The sequence below is a fragment of the Hylaeus anthracinus genome, unplaced genomic scaffold (assembly GCF_026225885.1).
Source record: "Hylaeus anthracinus isolate JK02 unplaced genomic scaffold, UHH_iyHylAnth1.0_haploid 12000, whole genome shotgun sequence".
Lineage (NCBI taxonomy): Eukaryota > Metazoa > Arthropoda > Insecta > Hymenoptera > Colletidae > Hylaeus > Hylaeus anthracinus.
In genome coordinates, this window is record NW_026534347.1 from 5,722,638 (window position 1) to 5,743,767 (window position 21,130).

A 21,130-nucleotide genomic window follows, 5' to 3' on the forward strand; every position below is an offset into this window, starting at 1 on the left:
ACGAGTCCAATGCAGATTTATTTTCTTTAACATGTCATCTTCGGTATCAAATTTATCAAGTTCCTTATTGAAAAGTTGGCGAGCCTCGAGGTTATCAGGTACTCGCAAGGACACTGTCCCGCGTAACCAATACCTTTTCCGTCTCCGAGAATTTTTAGCCCAAAGTCTAGCGCGTATTCCTAGAAATTATGAAGCCATTAACCCAGGTCACGAACCATCCCCTTTATTAACAACGACCAGTCGGACGTTAGTTTGTCCAAAGACGAGGGAGTCGGGGTCCCGTGGGTTCGTTTTGAGTAACTCTATATTCGCGTATCCGTGTTATCCGGGTCGCGATCTAATGGCTGGTATATCACGGTGCACACGCACGCGACCACTCGGAGAAGTGGTGCAGAGCAAGTGATGCATGGACGCGAAGCAGTGTCTCCAGTATTCTTAAAGAGCGCTATTTATACCCCTGACTGCACAGCCTGAAAGAACGGGCGAGGAGCGGGTTCCTCAATAAGGCAGCAGGTAGGCCGTACAGTGATTCAGAGCCAATTTTTCCAGCTGGACCAGACGGTGGCTCGGCTCACCGTCTGCAGTTCCATCCTGTCTCTTCCTCTCCCTCTTGATCCTCTTCCTCCGTCCTGCTTCGCCCTGTCGTATTCTCAGCGACTGCTCTCACCCTCCTCTCGTTTCTTTTTCGCGGATCCTTGATGCCGCTAATCCCGAATCATGGATCTTGTTGTCACCTTGATCTCTCGCGTCTCGTGCGTCGGCCACGAGGAAATCCTTTAAAGGAGAACCGGGACAGACGCGCCAGCGCATGGTCACACGCGTGCGAGCGAACCGGGGGAAATTGAAACGCGCCCGATTAAAACCTGACTCATCTAGTTAGTGGGTCCGCTGTGAGTGGATATTCCAGTAATCGAAGAAGTTCACTTGGCTGTGACTTGTTTGGGATCTGATCCGAGACAATAGGGCATCTGACACCTTTGAGCCCAAAGAGAGCTACCCCTGCTAATAGTCATTACTGTAAATAGTCACACTTGCTAATGGTCACTCTTATCAATAATCAGTCCTGCCAACGCTTACATCTGCCAATAATTACACCCCCCAATACTCACACCCACCTACCCCATTCCGAAGAACGTCCTACCATTCTACTCACCACCCTTAAATAATTTCACCTTCGAATTTCCCTGCGTGTTACGGCGGGGCAGAACTTCTTACGAATCAGCGAGGACAAATCAGGCAACCGGGTGCCACTTGCAGCACCGCCGACGACAGTGAAACGTACGAAAGGATACGTGTCTCGGATACCGAACGCCCACGCGAAATCGACGGCAATGCCATTCCAATGTTAATTGAGGTGCCCCGACGCCCACGCCGCTCGAGGTGTTCTCGGTTTGCCAAGCAGTCGTCAGTATCGGCTATCATTAGCTCGATCGGGCCGCCGATAAACATTCGAGGCTCCTCGGTAATTCGCCTAATGAGATAACGGTACCAACCGAGCGAAATCTCTGCACTTGATAACGCTTTACGGCGTTCCGCGGCTTTGGACGGGAATGCGAAACCTTTAAGGACGCGCGGCGCAAACTATGCGATCGCATATTACGGGAGCGCGTTCCTGCTCGATACAAATAAGTGTTTGTTGTTACAAATAAACACGTCGTGTTTCGGATGGTTTTCGAGGTATCAGTAACCAGTGTAAACATAATTATTAATTATGACTCCTTGTTGAAGCAGACGAGCATTGTTATATATTATTTTCGAAACGATCGACCAACAGTTTGCGCTGAAATGAATGGGGCCCTTGGAATGCGGATTGTCGAAGTAAAAATTTCGAGAAATGCGACGCAAAAGTTTTTATCATGTTTGCGCAATATTCAATCTACCTTTGCGTATCGTTTTATCCGTTTTCGCATACCACTGGCTAGGGTAACCGTGAAAGCAAAAGTATTTAATGAGTAGGTACAGCGTTTTCTGTTGTCAACTTCAAGCAAGTGCTGATACCGGTTACGAGGCTAATAATTGTAGGTTTTCACGACTGGTGATGGAAGAAAGGAGATGTTGCTTTAGCTTACTGCAATGTACTTCTTCATTAACAGTGCCTGGAACGTGGCTTTCAGGTATATGCGTTTCCAGACAGTTTAATTCGAAACCACTTTTCTCGATATAAATTAAAATAATACGCACGCTATTCAATGGCAATCAAAGTTTGTCTTCCTACGAAGCATCTTTCGATCATTCGTAATCTTCGCAAACGATTTGACTTGGGTGCCTGTCAGCGATTTATTCTTCGCTTTACGCATCGCGCGAGTGATTTAAATATCTTCTATTGGCGCATTTAAAGAGTTAATTTGAACGACAGCTGTGCATAAGTTTAGATAGGTGAATATTGCATTCTATGACTCTCAGAATATTCCAGAACCTCGGTCGTCTCATCTTCGATTACGCGTACCGTTTCTGATAATGAAACATTCAATTCTCACATTTAATCGCTATCAAACTTAATCGTCTTCAAGGTCTATCGAAAATAGTTTCGAAAGCGTTTCGAGTTTCATCTTGGATCTGCTGGTTGGACTAATCGGCAGGGGTTTGCCTCGCAAACGAAGAGGATTGGCAGTTTGACTGGTCGCTATTTCTGGAGCTCTTCAGTCAAACTTACTGTCGCGAGATGGATCTTATCGATAGCTAACCTCCTAATCGCGTCCAAGGTCGGATTTGCTAGACAAAGCTTTACCGATGGATCTGTATATGGAAACCAGAAGAATTTTATAATAACTCACGCACACAGTGGCTGTGGAATCGAGTCTCGTAGGCTTAAAATTGGTATATGTTTAAAATGGCAAAAAATAGTTGAAGAAAAAGTGCTCTAGGTTATTTAAAACAGTGGCGGTGAATTAATTCGTAGACTTAATACGCTATGACGTCCAAAGACGATTAGACTACTGGACGTAATCATCCTTTAGAGGCAAAGGTGCTATTATTGCAATAACTAGGCTTTCTAACTAGGGTCACTTCTGCCAATCACTTCTCCTTATTAAAGTTTGACATACTTGTTAGACCTAAGGACCATTCTGGATATTCTACCAGTTAAAGAGCAAAGCCAGGAGAATCGATATTAGGAAAACTAACACCCTCTTCGCTTTTCAATTGATTATAGTCGATGACTCACTTCAACTCTAATCTTGATCGTCACAATGACCCTCATTCTAACATATCGTCCAACGAATTCGATTGGACGAGCCTAAAGGGCCCCGTTTCGATGCCCCCTCCCCCCCTGTTCCTGGAGACGATTACCCCAAGCTATCGAAGAGTAGGAGCTGAAGTGAACGAGGTAGCGAGAGCGCCTTCCGTTCTGGCGGCGTTTGGAAAAATCTATCGGCTCGAGAGAGGATATCCGATCGTTCGCGGGATCGTTTGCAGACCGCTTACACCGACAGATGGGATTATCTGATCTTGAATCTAGCCGGGACGGCTCGGGCTGCGTATAATTGCCATCGCCGACCGAACGAGCGTAGCTTGGTGAGCGCTAGAGAGAGCCCTTCTTTTTCTACCCACAGTTCGTTGGCTGGCCATGCTGGCCCATCCGTTGCCCCGTTCGTTCCATCGTGGTTGGTGCCCGTTCGTTGGTCGGCTACGTTCTGCTCGGCCCGGTCGGGCAGTTGCTGCTTCTGCCCCCGTCGTTGCTGCCGCAGCCGCCGTCGGTTGCTGCCGGCTCCGTTCCCCTGGCGAAGTCAAGGCTGTGAACTGGGAATGTGCGTGCAACTATGCTACCTAGACCTTTTATTCCTCGTGGTATCCGCCGCCTTCCCTTGCCGTGGCTTATACGCGTCGGCAACGGCCATCTAGTAGTGCGTCCGCATGAATCTACGCCTTGGGACTCCTTCCCTACCCCGCTTCTATCTCATCCCCACCCAACACTCAGCTCTTTATCCCTCTCCGTTCGTTCCTCAGCATCTCGCCTCATCCGCGCCGCTTCCTCCCGTTCGTCCTGGCGTTCGTCTTCCACCTCGCCGCTCTCATCCCCCTTGATAACGATCTTCCACCGACCATGCCGCGCGCGGACTTTTATAAACCCCCTGGCACCTGTCCACCCAAGTAGATAATAACGCTGCCGCGAATCCCGCGCCGCAGCCTGATTGCCTGACTGTTACCTTACCTACCTACCCTGCCTATCCGTCCCTCTCCGTCCGAGCTTCCCAGGCGATTCCACCGCGGCTGTCCCGTCGTTCCTTCTTCCTCGAACCATCCTTTCCTCTTTTCCTCGGTCCGCATCCCTATCCCTACCTCCCCGGGACCACGGGGAACGCGGTTTCTTGCCGCGAGCCGAGGTTAGGCTAACGCTTCGAGGAATCATTGTCTCGCTCCCGCGGTCCTCCGCGACGTCGCGTGGGTCGTGGAGAAAGGGTGGCCGAACCGATCAGAATTCTACAAGTTAACGCGTTCACTGTCAAATAAAAATTAATTTTTTTTAGGTCCTTAATGGAAAATCCCGTCACCCAGAAATGGGTCAACGTGTTAAGTATATCATCCCTTTGAATGCCAAAAGAAATTGGACCAGAGAATGGCTTTCTTACTTGAAATACCAAAAGGGTAATCTATATAATAAAAATCTGTAATGCCTGAGAACAATTCTACAGATTAAAATTAAAAATAGGAAAGTCGTAGCTTTGCAATCCCCCCAGAGTGAAATTATGCTATCAACCCTCAGAAGAGTATCAAATATCCAAGTACCATTTTCTCTCTCTATGTTCTGCAAGTCTCTTACAACTATTAACCTCTGATTCCACGAGCACTGCAAAACCATTCCTGCGACTATAAAATGTCCAGAATGTTGCAACACGCCGTTTTCCGTCCTGCATTGATGCACCATCATTACGTTGTTCCAGTTGCACGAAGGACGGCGCATAGGCGAGTTCCACGAGTTATAAATATGTAATAGAATTCCTCCGAGGCGTGCTCGATAGCGTGCCGTTACCATTTATTGATTATTTAATTGAGGAAAGGGGAACGGAAGCATCCGAGCCCGAAGAATTCTTGCAACGAGGTCGGGTTACGTTCCATTCACCACCGTTTACAAAATCAACTATAAAACGGTGCCAACCCTGTAATATTAAATCTCAATCGAGTTTCTTAACCCGGCGTCGAGAGGCATGCCGTGTTAACATGATCGATTATTCGATTAGGAAATTCTGGAATCAGATGCCACGAATCTATTATATGTGCACGCGAACGGAGCCGCTATTTTCTTACGTAACCCACGTCGCAGTCATGTTTGAATTATTAAAATCATGATTTATCACGGTGCTCGAATATTTACGCGACACTGGGTACGGTGTCGATGTTCTTGGATACCCAAGACGAGAAGAAAATGTGAATTTTAGGTGACAGTATTTAAAAATAAAATTTTGATTGTCTCTATCGTTAAAGAGCACGAGTATTAAACGTACACGTCGCAAGAAATGTCTTTAGAAAATTTGTAAACTTCATTCGGAACTTTCTAATCACCCTAGGATTCATCCTTAATTATCTTTTCCATCGCACGACACGTCGAACAGAGGTTTCCTTTTCTTCAGCCTCGCGTCGATTACGCAAGCTACATGTTTCTCGTCTCGTGGCAAAAGAAGAGTTCATCGACCCTATGTTACCCCAAAATTTGAGCGGAATGCGTCGAACGTCGCACGCTGACGTCACCCACGCCTCTCCAAAAGCGAACGAACAAATCGCAGGGACAAAAGTGTACACGCGTGACGCGACGAGGAATGAAATCATAATCGAGAGAAGGAAGAGAGGAAAAAAAAAACCGTAGAAACGAGACTTTTAGTCTGCAAAACGGAGCTCGTTAACGGTCGTACGCCCATGGCCAATGGTTCTTGACGTTCGTAGAATTCCATGGAGACCTTGATGCTTTTTATCTTTGCTCACTTAGTCCTCCCTCTTACAAAGACCGACCACTTCACCGTTCCGCGGAACGTAAAAGATCGCGGCGTGCGATCACCGCGATATACCATTAAGGGTGTCCGAACGCACGTGGATTATATAGTTTCCGAGGACTCGCGTCCCCGCGTTCCTCATTTTTCTGCCACTGGTCGTTAACGTTCCTTAATCGTACTCATTCAGCGATCTGTCAAATCGAATTTTTCTTGCTGGCTCGCGAGTTCATCGTCTAGTAGAAGAGGAAGTCCTTTTTCCGAACAATGGTAATTCGGATTTCTTTGGTTTCACGATGAACATTTTTAGGGAATTTTGTTGCGTTTATCCTGATGAAGTTTTCGAGGAGTTCGATTGGAAATTAATCTTAATATGATATGAAAAAAGTCAGCGGTCAAGGATTCAAGTTTAAAGCTTCAAGTTCAAAGAATCGATTCAAGTGTCACATTTTGTTAACACGTTGGTCGCCACGTCACCCAGAAGTGGGTGGCGGGCCTTGTCACTAAGGAACTAATAAAATTAATTTCAAAGATGAGACAATAATGAAAATAAATCTGGACAGGATTCGTAAATTTGACGACGTTAAAAAATTAAATACTATGACAGATGTTAAGCTATCCAATTTTTAATAGTTTCTAGACAAAATTTTAACTTTATTGAAATTTTTACGAGTTTTAGCTTGGCAGCCAACGTGTTAAATGTTATATTTTAATAGTAGGTAAGCCTTTCCTACCAAACAGTGAAGAATTATTTGCTTTGATTATGCAAAACAGAAAAACTCGTTTCAGACAAAAGTTACCATATGCGACGGGGTCTACTCGCAAATTTATGCTCTATTCCGCTTAGAAAAACTGTTGGGAGAACCCTAGCCTCTACGGGGGGTCTCGAGACGGGGCCCTGTCTGTCATATAAAGAACTCCATCGAACCATAAAACCAGTAAATAAAATTTCATGGCTGTCTCTAATACTTTCGCGGAGAAAAACTTGCGACACCTCGGGCAGGATATCCTTTGTCGAGATGATAAAAATGGTATAATGTGAGGTTGGTCAAAAAGTTGGTTCGGTTTGTGATGTCGGTTGTGTGGTGATTGTCTGTGCAGTTGAGATGGTTACTACACGAGGACTTCTACAAATGTGGAATCATGAATTAGCCGCGCACGAATCGATTTACTCCACTTTTTGAAAAGTCTTTGATTTAAGTGTTAAAGTTAGTGATCGAGCGATTATCCTCCTCAAAACGAAAAACGAAAATAAAACACATTGTGCACTATTTGCAGAAAAAATATCACGACCTACCACTTGCTATTTGAATGCATCAGATACCATACGCAAAGACAAAAGTATGAAATATCACCAACTAGAGCCCTATCATCTCAAGATCATGTAGAAAATACCCTTAAATACCTAAAAGAAATTAACATGTACAACAAAATATAACAAAACAGAAATTAAATAGGAGACAGGACCTAGCCGTCGCCAGTGACCCCAAGGTCGACGCGACGTTAAATTCGAAAAAAAAAAATAAAACAGTCGAATCAGGCTCATCAACCGTGATGCAATTCCACGTTGAACTTTTCCAATCCGTGCTCCGATCCAATTAGCGCCGGCAACGTCGAAATATCTGTTCGCTAATTGCTCTGCTTAAATCTATTCGGCCTGTTACTTTCCTGTTGCGGTGTTCACGGAATTTAGTCGTCGGACGGTTAATTACGTTGCTCAAATTACGGGGGCCCCGGTGACTTTGATCTGGGAAAGTTTGCAAGTAGTCCGCGACTCCGTCCTTCCACCTACAGTGCGTTTCACATCCGCAACCCCACCATACATTTTTCAAATTTACGGTCAAGTAATTCGTAAATAACCTTGTTTTCGTTAAACGAACCATACTAAGAGGAGAGAGTGTAGAATACTCATTGCATACAGTATTAAATTAATTATACTATAAGATACTCGTTCGTCCAGCATTCCAGCTTCTTCCACCTCACACCCTGACATTAATAAACGACCCAATATCAATGCACGAGATCACATCCTCGCGAAACTATGGAGTAGCTCATCCAAGAGTCATGCCAAGAGGCACCTGGAAGCCTCGAATCGGTATCGTATGTGAACAGGCCCACGAAATGCTGACTTATCTACGGAGGTCTCTCGAATATGGAACGCGCTGTACCTGAAACACGTAGAGGAGACAAGTAAGCCTCGAATCTGGTTCGTGCCCGAACAACTTCCTACTCGGCGCGGATCGGTGGTCCATTTCAGTCCTCGTGTCGTTCTCGTATCGACGGACGTCTCGAACCGGCGAGTTTAAACGGACCGCTATTCGTCTTTACGTGGACGATGTTGTGTAACTCGGCAACAGCACCCGGAAGGTACTCGAGATAGAGACACACTCGCACATACAAACAAACGCACACACACATACACACGTGTACAGACGTGTGAGACTTTCACTGTCGTTTGCTCCCCTTCGTACCTCTTGCATCGCGGCTCCTTGTTCCCGCCGATTCCCCCGCATCGTTTTGATCGATGAATCGTGCCCCTCGATTCCGAGATCCGCTTATTAGTCACGTCTAGGCGACAGGTGTGCTCCTGGAACGGATATCGCCCCGTTACAGTCCCTCATAGGTTACAGCTTTTCCGCGAATCGCGACTTATTTGGTCCTGATACGTTCCGTACACTCTCCTTGCGAGGCTCATTGGACAAACATCTTTGATTGGACTTTCAACTATATATGCACGTGTGTGCATCTAGTATGAATTGTTTGAATCAGAATCATGGCCATTTCTATGAAAAAATGTGTAAAACGTGATAGAAAACTATATGTAGGAGTCTAAACGAATAATAAAGATACGGAGATTCGAACCCATGATCCTCGAATCGTGTTCTTGTTTGACTCCATATTCTTGGGATCTTCGGATAGTTCTTTAATTAAATTCATTTACTTCGAGATGGAGTAAAATATAAATGACAAATGAAAAAATATTCGTCCATTCGTGAAATTCAAAATGAATGAGTTCCATCCAATATCATGTCATACAGTAGGAAAGAATAAGAAAGGCCCGTGATCACTCTGAAAATGAAATCACCGGAAGTGTCATCAAGTCTGACGGTCGTCACAGTTGTCAATTCCAGTTGAACACTTACTGTATATTATCCCCTCAGCCCTACTTCATTTTTTTTCCATCGTACTAGTACAATTTTATTCTTAGTGTTAACTTGAACTAAATTAGTACGGAAAAAATCAAAAACAAATCCTAATAGCGTAGTTTTCGAGGAAAACTGCTTACTACCTATTAAAAGTAACTGTACACGTCTCGGTGCGTGTGTGTAGTCACGCTCCACAAACCAAACAAACCGTGCCCCGCTATTTCGATGTTAGTCCACATGTGCAGTCAGTCTACGCATACCCTATAAATTGCGATATTACGGACAATTGGAGAGTTTCCATAATTTTATTGACACTAAATTACAACCTTGTTTCCACGGCGCTGCGCTTCCAGCGTTCCTCGCCGCTAGAGCGCTTTACGGCTTAACTCTACCGCAGCAGAAGAGTTAAGCCGGCGTTTGTGTACACGCACTCGCGAAATTAGTAAGTGTACGCGCTTTAAAGCAAGTGCCGTGCATTGACTAAGGTTACGCTGTTACCGTAACGCGCGCGATAAAACTGGTTAAAATGTGTACCTTGTTGCAATTACCGTGCGCCGGCAGACGTAATCCGGCGCGACAGCCAGCACGGCAACATTGACGCATTGCGTGCATATAATAGGCTAAGAGGACAGCGCGTTCGTATTTTAGGATCAGCGGTTAGGTACTCGCGGTACGGAGATCAACGATTCCCAGTACTGGATCGATTTTCAGCTATGCCATTTCGTACCAGAATTACACATAGATTATATTTACGTTGTCGGCGGAACTTGCGTCAACTTTTTTTCATTGTTCAATTTGAGGAGCTCGGTGGACGCTGATAATGAAGCATTCTTTTACGAATTTTTAAAAACTTGGAAACATAAATCCTACCATTTAATTAAAAAAAATTTCTTCTATAGATACAGACGGTATGAATATTTAGGACTGACTATCACCTCGAATCTGATAATGTTTTTCTACACTTCTAAAACCCTCCCGTATCTCACTTCATTTCACGTTCGCTCTGTCATCGTGCAATGCCTGCTATTATAAATCCCGCGACGCATAGCTACGCGAGAGCGCTCAGCTTTAAATTTGTCCAGGCGTCGTGTCTTGTGCGCGCATCGATGTCTCCCGCGGTCGAACATCTCGTCTCCGGCGGGCCCGAATACCGACTATTCGGCGTACTTTCGATCGGCGTACCGTGTATGCCGAACATTGTAACGTGTCCCGTCGAGACGGTCGGTCAGGAACACGGGATTATGTATGTTAGAATGTGTATGTACGCGGTAGGCTATGCCTCTGCTCCACGATCTTAAAGGTCTCTACCCGTTGTAGGATCCTCCTTTCTCTCCGGCGCTCGTCACGACTTCTCGCCGGTCTCGATTATTCCGTCCTCCTTCTATCCTCTTTTTCAGGAATGTCCTCCTCCGACAAAGGCTCGTCACCCGACTTACGCGGCCCACCGTTACAAGGATAATCTTCAACGCGACGCTTAATTCACTTTGACGCCAGCCGAGTCGATTGGCGAGGTGCAACGACTCGCGCCTTGTTCCCGCTTTTTTTTTCGTGTACCTTCGCCCGCTATAACTCACCGCGACTCCTAGGCAACGGGCCTTACTAGGGCTCCTTACTATTTAGCGTTCCGGGAGGAATGTCTATCGTTCACGCGCGAGTGAAAATTGACGTTGGATCACCGGGTATATCAGCAGGTGGAGGTCGATTAGTGGAAGCTTTTCAAAAAATGGAATTGTTTCCAAAAAAGAATGCGGAAATCTTGAGTCAAAGCATCGACGACTTCGAGTTAAGGACATCGCATCGCTAGGAAACGTTAGGGTATGAATGAGTGAGAGAAAGTGAAATGAAAGTGCGAATGGATGGAAAATAGATTCCATTTTTTGATATCGTATTTCAAAGACGTACACAGAATAGAAGACACTCGCTGTAAGCATAATGGACAAGATAAAATTGAGACTTGGTAGACGGACAAATCGATGCCGAGAAGTTATTAATTTCATAAATAGAGCGTCGCGACGGACGCGACATTTTCGCCGAGAGATTAATTTCGTTGGTGGGACGCGATTAGACGTTGCTTTCATTTGCTCGTGAAAATGTAATCTTAACACGTTTAATGCCGCGTGTGAGTTACGGCGTCCGGTAAAATTTTAAAACTAGTCGACGAGTTATACTACAATCTGGGAAACCAGCTGAATTCTTCGCACTTCCGTTGTCGCCTGTCGAGCAAGGAAATATATTAAGGAACTTGAAATCGATGCTTGGGGGTTGCTAAAGCGAATCGAAAACGCAGGTGGTCGGAGCAAAGCTTCGTTATTTAATTTTGACCTGCAGTTGAGGTTCAGTATACATGATTATAAATAATTATACGTGTTTCTTATTATTTTTACAGTACGTGGTTTATATGCAAAAGAATCTAGTATTTAACAATGCAATGACTATTTGCGTTTTCTGTTCAGAAAACTATTGCGCTTTTAGAAAACTTTTCAGTTGTATAGAGACGAAGTGTCAGGCTCGTATTTTTTACAAGTATTAATCGGGCAGTGAACGTGTTAACGATATCGGATATCCCCGGTGGGTGAGCGTAGATCATCGGTGGAAATCTGCACACAAAGGCTTATTTCCCGTTCGCAAATAGATTCACGGCGCACTTTCACCGCATCCTTCGCCGACTCTCGCGGGAGCTCTCCCTCGAATCCTCATCGGGCACACTGAAACGACCCGCAACGTCCCGCGGCGCACAAGTGCCGTGGACAAATTAAGTGTTGCCCCGACAACGGGCCTGAAACACGCGTCCACACTAGAATTACATCCACCGATACCGATCTACATCGGATTTGAATAATGCACCCGTGGTTTCATCCGCGCGCGGGACTAACCGGAGGAATGGGCACTGGGATGGGCGAAACTAACTGATTCATCGTCAATATCGAATTAAACAGGCACAGGTAGCTTGTAGAGTGCGAGGAAATCTTTTTGGGATACTAAATTATTTTTGGGGGTTGGTAAATCAAATGAAAAATACAAGTTGATACTCGTCATAGAGGTTTCAGTATTTGAGTATTTCAGGAGCGAGAGAAACTTGAAATTGATGTTTGAAGAGATCTAAGCAACTGCAAATAAAAATTCATGTAAAGACTGGTACATTAGGTTTTACAGTCGAGTTATATAAAAACCAATTCAAACAAATGCTCGTACGTTTGGTGTTGCAGTCGAGTTACGCGACTTCGCGCCCTTAATAAATAAAACTGGTTCGTTGCGCGTGCAGACGACGCACGCGTTAGCACAGTTCATTCCAGCGTGACGGTTTTCGGTCGTTTTTGCGTCTCGGACAGAGCGCGCTTCCGCGACTGCCTCGAAATAATTCAAAGCGGGTAAGATACTAGATTAGATAGGGATTAAGAATCACCGATGGGGGCTCCGCTGGGTGAGAATCGGGACGAGGTTCGAATGCTTTACACTAATGAACCTGCGCCGTACAGGAAACGCGCACCGTGTGTTTTCAAAGTTCATTGCCACCCGTGGCATCGTTAGTCCTCGCTAACCTTCACGGATTTAAAGGATGGTACATCACGCAGCGGCCTCGCATCCGCCGCTGTTTGTCGTATCTTTATTATTGCCCTCGCTTTAATGCGCTTCCGTGGCGTGTTGCGTTTTCGTCCAGCCTTTCTTTTCTTTTGGGAGACGGCCGTGGACTCGACGCGAAATTTTTTGATCCGGAGCGTTATTACGGCACGGTAAAAAACGGCGGGAAAGTCGTTGGTCCTTGACTGACTGCCGCCAGTGATATCCGACGGTGATAATCGTTTCTTCGCGAGTGTTTCTCACCTGCGAGAGTGGGAATAATGGGAAAATCAAGAGTGAAGGAGGTTTTTACTTCATCGGGAATCGAAAGTCCTGGTGACAGTTTAGAAATCAACCGTGGTTCCATCAAACTTTTTTTTTTTAAGATATAAACAAAAAGATGAGAAATGCGATGAAATAACGTACATTGTTTTTTAATATGCTCTCTGTGGTATACATTCAAATAAATATTATGTTTTTGAGCGAACGTCGGCTCCCACGGTAGCGAGGGTGTCGAGTAAATAAAACGAAAGACCTCTCCTAGGGAGCACGAGGTGCAAAGAGTTCGGGAGTTAGTCGGTCAGCGTAGAAAAAAGGGAGAGAAAAATCCAGGTTGGAAGGAAGGAAGAAGAAGAAAAGGAGATCAAGTTGTGGACGAGGGGGGTTTGGCGAGGGGAAACGGGAAAGAGGGCCAGGCCATAACATTACAGAGGAGCCTGCTGAGTGAGATATTACCGCCGTCATAACCTCTAATAACTACACAGAGCCCTTTATAACGCCTCCCAGTGCCTCATTGTACCGCGGTGGTAGGCTTCTCTTGTCTCGTACGTAATGTAGGTAAGACCCCAGTGAGACCTGTACTTTCAGATGGTACTATTACATGCTGTACGTACTCGCCACCATCGAAACACGTCGGGAACGATCGAAATGGGAAAAAGAGCAGTTCACGAGGTCGGTGGAATACCGAGTGGAACACACGTATGGCTTCTACCTTCACTTTCATCCTCCAGCACGTCGACTGTTATGGCGTGGAACGTTCCGACTTCCTCTGGAATACGTTCGTGCGAGAGAAAGAAAGAAAGAGAGAGAGAGAGAGAGATATTTATTATCTTTTACATTTTTATTAACCAAACATAATCATACACAAATAATAATAGTTTAATGGAAATATAACTGTCGGAAAACTAACGTAATTTTTAACGTTCTCAAGAATATCGATCTTAATAACTAACACAAGGGGCAAAATGGCGTCAGTGATCAAATGGAACAGGCGAAAGTAACGCCGAAGGGAGACAGAGGGGGATCCTCCTCTTGTTACTGATTAATTATCCATAATTCTAATTCCCTTTAAACGTCAGTGAAACGTGTGAGCGAATTCGCTCTTCCCTCGCTATCTGACGCATCTTCCTCTGAAAGAGCAGCAAAAGCTCGCGGAAATGAACGCTGCCGAGTATCAGTTTCACGGGCGCGGGGCATAGCAAATGACGTAAAATGGATAAACGCTCGTGACGTTGCAAGATGCGCCCGTTCGCGGAAGAGGCGGCGGGGTCGAGAGAAAAAGGAGGAAAACGGGATAAACGTAATACGAGAAATCAAGAGGAAGAAAATGTTAGCAGCTAACGTATCGCGGTATTCTATCAACCGGCAGGATGTGCACCTGTGCCGCGAAGGATTGTAAAATCACGCGATACGAGCAGACCCGTGGCTGCCACGGATCAAAAGCTAATTAAAAGCTCGGCACGATTAGCCAACGACTACTGACCGTAACCATCTGCGATGGACAATCGTCTTTACGAGGAATCGTTCGAGCTCCACTTTTTCGGACGAACTAACGAGCGTTAAATTCAGCTAGTTCCTATGGTTAATATTCTCCGTTGCTTCCAGGTTCGATGATGTAATGATGAGGTTCGATCGTATGCAACACCATTCCTAACTAGGATAGTACAGGTGAATTACTATTTTGATTGGATGTTCGAGGATACCAAAATAAGAAATTGATATCCCAGAAATTGAGTCGTTCACTGGATGAATCGTTTAACTCCACTTTTTGAACATTTTTAAATTTAACCTTTAGAAGCTTGATTTTCCAAATTAAATTTAAACAAACATCGATGTATTTATTTTTTTTTAACTTTTGTTCGAAAGAACATTATGGAATGGTAACAGACATACAAATATTAAAAACAAACCAATTGCAAGTGCACAATTCGATTTCAAATTTCCAGATTGCAAGCCAGGTTGCAAGCCTTATGGCTACAGCGTATGAATACGTATCGCTTGTCCGTTCTCAGCGAACGTTAACCTGGCCAAATGTCAACAGCTCTTGACAACAATGCAACTGTGCGATACATGTATAGTTTAGGAATGCAGTTGCAGCCATAATCAGGGCTTAATCGTTCACCGTGACTGGTTTGAAGAAAATCGTCAATGGTTAATTGTACGTTAACCGTTTAGAGTTATGCAGGCTTGTCAGTTGTGAATCATGTCTCTTGAAAGGCAATGACATTCCGCGGTGCATTTATAGCAAAATGACTGTTATTTACGATCGCGATACTTCATAGAATTGAAAAATATATGGTATTAAAGCTAGGTAGCATATTTCTTTGTCAAAATCCTTTTACGGGCGAACAATGTTTTGGTTTGTTTGTATCTGATCAAAGCAAACAAAAATCCATTTAAAATTCATCCTAAAAAAGACTGAAGTTTGGAAAAATGAAGTTTTCACATTATCCAATCTATCATTAAGCAATAAATAAGCCATTGGATCGAGAATAGCTACACTTGGATAGATTTCGAAATTTGACACTTGAAATAGCACGGAAAAAATATAACACTACCCGGTCAACCTGCCATGCTAATCTCAAATTTCAAAAAGTAGCCTTAACACAGTTCGCATTGGAGGTGGAGAGCGGCGACTCTCACCGAAGAGCCGCTTGTAGGCGTCTCGTGGATTAAAACTGTGTCAAGCTGGTCGCGTAGCTAGTTCGAGGCCAAGACTCGCGTTCTGGCCAGTGATTTCTCCTTTGGTTTACGGTCTCGTGATTCCCGATGAGACAGAGGCGACACGGACACTGTCCACCGTCCCTTCTTCTCGCTTTCCACCCCATTGCGTGGCTTTCACGGAGGAAACGCCCGCGGCCCCGTCGCTAGAATGTGTTTACTTTGTTTCCTTTGCCGTGGCCGGCTTTATTGCGATGAAATTGATATTCCTGGATATCGTGCGCGGCACGATGGTTACATATAAGTACGCGATGCGTCGTAGACTACGGTTTTGTTGCACCTGTTTTCGTCCAACAGAGAGCTGGATGACTGGGGGATATGCAAATTTCAGGTGAGGTTAAATATTTGATTTTATTAAACAATTTTTATTAACCAACGACAAATTAATATCTCATGTCCAAGAAAAACATTTTTGTCCCCCGGAAAAAAGTCTGTCAGGTGGCAATAGTTGATTGACCTCGTAATTGCAAGTGGATAATTATCAGCTAACGATGCTTTTCATTGTCACTGTTGAAAAATATCGAGGAATCCATACAATTTTTAGCAAAAATCGCCTCCCAGTCGAAGAGTATAACTTGGCATAAATAACTACAGCCACCTGGTAGTATCAACGTTGACCATGAATCACGGTGACTATCAACTACTGCTCCAGAGCAGCAGGGATGTCCACTTCCGTGACAGTGTGCCCGTCGAACGCAGAAGCGCATCCACGGGCCCGTGCATCGGCTGTACGGGTGTAATGATGTTATTTTCTTGTAGCAGTAACTCCGTGCCGTGGCAAAAAGGAGGCCTCCACGGCAGTTACATGTCTGTACCACTCCGCATACCTAACTCCTTCGACTTTAACCCCTTGTGTGTACCTGGTCCCGGCACGCATTCCGTATTCTCCTACCGGGCGGCGTGCCGTTACCGTAGTTACACACCTGGTCGCCATTTGTAAGAGGGGGAGGAAGGCTTTTCCTTTTATTTTCGCGTGGGTAGGCTAGATCGAAGCCACCGGTGGAATCCTCCTCAAGGTAAGCCGACGACGGGGCCCAGGCCACGGAACCAGCCCGACTTCGCTGCTCGTTGTTACGTCGCCCGGTTTGCGTAGCCTCGTTTTTTCGCGCGCTGAAAGAGCCGATAATTAAAGACAGCCTGGAATGCCGAGCACAAAGGACTCTGCACGACTAGAAGGACACCGCCGAGGGGATGCTGGATCGCTGTTCTCCCTTGACGACACGCTCGAGCTGACGGTATTCGAAGACTAGCTTTAACCCTTGCGTTGACAACCGGGTACTTGGCTATCCATTTCTACGTTTTCCGAGTAACTTATCATGTATTTTCGTAAAAATATCACTGAACTGTTTCTCATCTCCGTACCACTCCGTTATTATTATTATTATTATTATTTACTATCACGTCAACGTCATTAAATTCTTGAGATATTTATTTTGTTAACGTCGTCAGCTTCGAGCACAGCTTCGGGCTTTGACAAAATTGGGTGGGGATGTGTACTACTCCCAAGTGAACTACTCCTGATTTTACCCTTGCACAAGACCCTCGCCAAAGGGGATGAAGGGTGAAGCCTCTTGAAAAACAAAGCATCCCGAGAGTAAATTGCCCGTTGAATTTCCATTAATAATGCGTATTTCGCGATAATGTTGGCGACCAGCACCCCTAATCCCCGTCGAAACGATCGTTAAACCACGAGCCGGCAGCATATCTCGTCGTTGGACCGGTATCTCGGTATCGGTTCACTTTCTACCGAGAATTTAATAACGGTCAACCGGACTCCGTCGTGCAGAACGCTCATTATGCGCCACGAAATTGTTCTCATGGAAATTAAACGGAGCCTGCTACCGACGATAGGTGACGTTAGTCGCCGCTTAAGTAAGACCAATGCCTGGCCCGAACACACGACACGGGGCTTTTTGTCGGCCCTGGTCGCCAGTTTACGACCGTTTCGCTGCTCGACCTGCAAAAATTCACCTCCCATCGCTGCTGCTCGTAGCGATCGAAAATTTTGTTCCTGGAAAGGATCTCTCGTCGATGTTTCCTGGTCAGGTGCCTTGGCGAGGATTTCTCAACAGGGTCCTCTAAATCACAGGTCCCTTTTCATCTTGCCTTCTTTGGCCCTTGTAATAACCAAAAATATTACTTTCTTGTAGCAATTCACTGTTGATCGGTAATTCAATATTTAGAGCTGTTTGCCTGAATCTTTATCTTAAAAACGTAAATCGATGTAAAAATATCCAAGTGACGGAAATGTAAATTTAGCAAAATATTTCTCGATCATTTTCACTGCGATTACACGTGATGAATTGATTATAATAAAATGAAATGGCTATAGAACTCTAGAAGCTGTTAATTTTATACTTTTTATATTGGCATTGAACAGACCTACAAATTGACAAAATTTGCTCTTATGAGCAGTCCCTGGGTAAAACGTCGAAACCCACAACTCCTGTGATATATACGACGCACGTCTAGTATAGTGATTACTGGTAACAACGCAGCCACCGTTCGCTGCGTAATTTTGAAGCGCGCTTTTTCTTGCGATAGACGAGCTCGACTTGCGTTCCGCTTGGAAATAATAGCGCGTGGTTTCTTATTTCGCGTGTTGTTTACGCCGACTTCGAGAACCCAGGAGGTGGACTGCCGTTCGTCCTTGGGACGGTATCGGTGCTCGATTATGTGATCGAGGATATGGAAATTAGGAATGAATACGAGCGTAGGATTTGGAGGTGATTGTTTACACTGTGGGGGTTGGAGACTGTCTTTTGCTCAGCTTTACATAGGGAGGAGGATATTTTCTTATCGTATTTTAGATTTAACAACTTTGCAAGTAGGTATTAGTAGCTGTCTCTAATCATAGCTAGGTTACTCCAATATTTTTTAGTCGTATCATACGAGTAAGTGAATCGTTCTGAAATCGTGTACCTTGAGGAATTAAAGGAATAGACTGATTCAAAGAGTTGCTCCAACCAGCCGCGTTACGTAAGGACGTCCTCTGGTTTCGCGTATTTCACAAAACGCCTACGAGCCGGTGTGTCGACTCTCGATTTACGTACGGGCATCAATTAGCGCGCAGCATCGTCCGAATGCAAATCGTCCCACCCACGGCATCGTTATCCAGGCTCTCCGAATTCATCGAATTACCTGGTCGAAATTGATTTATCGTCCGCATAAATAGCACGAGCGGCAACCATGGAACCGGTGGCGTAACGTCATCGCCAAAATTCAAGTAACCCCCAGCCCCTCTCCTTTTTAAACGTTGAGCTTAATTATTTATTGATTTCGAGAGCAAAGCGTACGAGCCGCAGCGGTCTCGAGCGGCAGGACAGGGACAGGAATTAATTACAGGACGCCAGAATTTTTTCGGCATCCCTTCACCTTTTTGGAACCCTTTTAGGCTGTCAGTTGATCGTCCCGTTGATGGTCTGCGCGCTAATATGGCCGTTCGTCGGCCAAGAATCGTGACTAAACGCATTTCGATAAAGGCACGATCCGAAAGCGAGATACTGGAAGCGACACCGGCGAGGATGAGGCATTCGATTAGGTCCGAACATCGTGTACTACTCCCACGGATTGAGACGTAAGACTGGAGGGTTGGCTGGACAGCGGGGTCAAAGGTCGCATAAAAAACCGACTTCGATGACAGTGGACCCGCGGTGAACCGAATGATCGATGATAGAGGTTCGAGATTAAATAACGAGGCTTGATGAGTTGCTCGAGCGAATTTTTCAAGAAAGATTATTCGGAAATTATTAATAGTTTTTCAAAAAGAAATTCACGAAAATCACCTATTTTTGAAGCTGTTACAGTGGTATCCCCTCCTTAAGCGAAACACCCCCCATACTTTATGAAACTTGCACAATTTTCTGAACCCTGGTGCACGAGATCTTCCATCACGATCGACGGTGGAAATCGTCCGTTTTGTTCGTATTACATACAGATTATACCCCCGCAATATTTTCCTCGTCGCTGATAATTGCGCGTGTCCCCCTACCCCCATAAAACAAGCAATAAATTCGTAGCGTTTCATTAATAACGACGATTTACGCGCGTCGTTATCGTCCGTTCGGTCGCCAGTGTTTACCGTGCGCCTTTCGAAGCTGCAAAGTTGTGCGCAAACATTCACGTGCACCGAGATTAAGTGCACCCGAGCTCGCTGAGATATTTGCTTGAAAATCGCGTTCCGCGAACCGACTCCGTACGCCACGAGCCTTTGTACTATTTATTTCAATGCCTTCTACGCGATTTTTATTTCACGCGATGATTAACATTTCGAGTGGTCCGAGACAAGCCTCGAATTTATTTCACGCGTTGTCAAGTATGAACATGCCTAAAATTTATTTTCAATATTCTTAACACTGACAGAGTTTCGCTCATAAAAAGTTTAATATCTCGAAATCTAAAGACAGCTTAATAGGAGGTTTATTCCACGACTCGATAATTTATATTTCGTCGTTTTCCAAATATTATTAACTAAATAAAGAATTAAGAAGAAATTCAGTTCGCGACCGCAGTATTTATCAATAATTAATTTTTAGTACGAACAAGACTGTGTACGTTGATAAAATTGCTTTTTATTTCTTCTTTTATCGCCTTTTTTCATCCTTTCGCTACGCCACTCTTTATCCCTCCGTCGTTTCATCGACCGTCTAAACCTTATCCAGCCTTCCGCGGAACGTTATCGGCGTAATAGTCCTTGCAGTGGCCACTCGCACGTGACTCGATTAGAGAAAGTGCGCGGGTAACGACATTCACGAGCATTCGGCTCGAGCCACTGCGAGATTTACTTCCATGTACGAAGGTTTTGTCGCTCGTTTGTTTTTAAAGTGGCGTACACCTACCGGCGTTGTACTTAGTTTGTCCAAGGATTACTCGAATACCGGAGTTAGGATATTTATGCACCGCGGATCCAGTCGAGTGCGCTTTAAAGGCCAGGTATTAAATCAGCGAGGCTTATTCTATAATCAACGGGCGGGATTGTTCGAGTATTTTATCGGATTAGTTGATGGAACGAAGCTCTTGTCATTCTTAACCTTGAAATTTAAATTTACATAGTTGGTCACACGGGCGAGTATATTTTTTCAGGAAAAGGATGGGATATAATTTTGTCTACACATTGGTAAAATGTATGAAAAATATCCGAGGAATTTATGCGATCTCGAATGCCCCGTAGAATAAATAATTGATATTCTATGAAATAAGTGACTATGTCGAGTTCCTCGAAGAAACAAAGTTTTTCATTGAACCAGATACACATTATGCAAGTATTCTTTGTTGAACTAATTGTTTGCTGTATATTCATGGTAAACAATGTTTTACAGCGAAAACACTCGTTGCAACAGTCACGTATGCCTTGCGATACACGCACGTGTTGCCAGACCTAATCCAGCTCTGAACAGTGCCCGATAAAAATTCGAACCGTTTAATTTCTCGCTCGCGCGGTAATTAGTCATAGGCGGTCGACGAAGTAAAGTAAACCATTCGACGGGACAGGTTAGCCTATAGATC